The sequence below is a fragment of the Bison bison genome, unplaced genomic scaffold (assembly GCF_000754665.1).
Source record: "Bison bison bison isolate TAMUID 2011002044 unplaced genomic scaffold, Bison_UMD1.0 scf7180017864062, whole genome shotgun sequence".
NCBI classification, from domain to species: Eukaryota; Metazoa; Chordata; class Mammalia; order Artiodactyla; family Bovidae; genus Bison; species Bison bison.
This window is the reverse complement of record NW_011494634.1, coordinates 1-397: the sequence shown is the minus strand read 5'-3', so window position 1 is coordinate 397 and position 397 is coordinate 1.

Genomic DNA, 397 nt, shown 5'->3' with positions numbered 1-397 from the left:
TATGTATGGATATGAGAGTTGGACTGTGAAGAAAGCTGAGCACTGAAGAACTGATGCTTTTGAATTGTGATGTTGGAGAAGACTCTTGAGAGTCCCTTGGACTGCAAGGACATCCAACCAGTCCATTCTAAAGGAGATGAGTCCTGGGTGTTCTTTGAAAGGAATGAGTCTAAAGCTGAAACTCCAGTACTTTGGCCATGTCATGCAAAGAGTTGACTCATTGGAAAAGACTCTGATGCTGGGAGGGATTGGGAGCAGGAGGAGAAGGGGACAACAGAGGATGAGATGGCTGGATGGCATTTCTGACTCAATGGACATGAGTTTTAGTGAACTCCAGGAGTTGGTGATGGACAGGGAGGCCTGGCATGCTGCAATTCATGGGGTCGCAAAGAGTCGG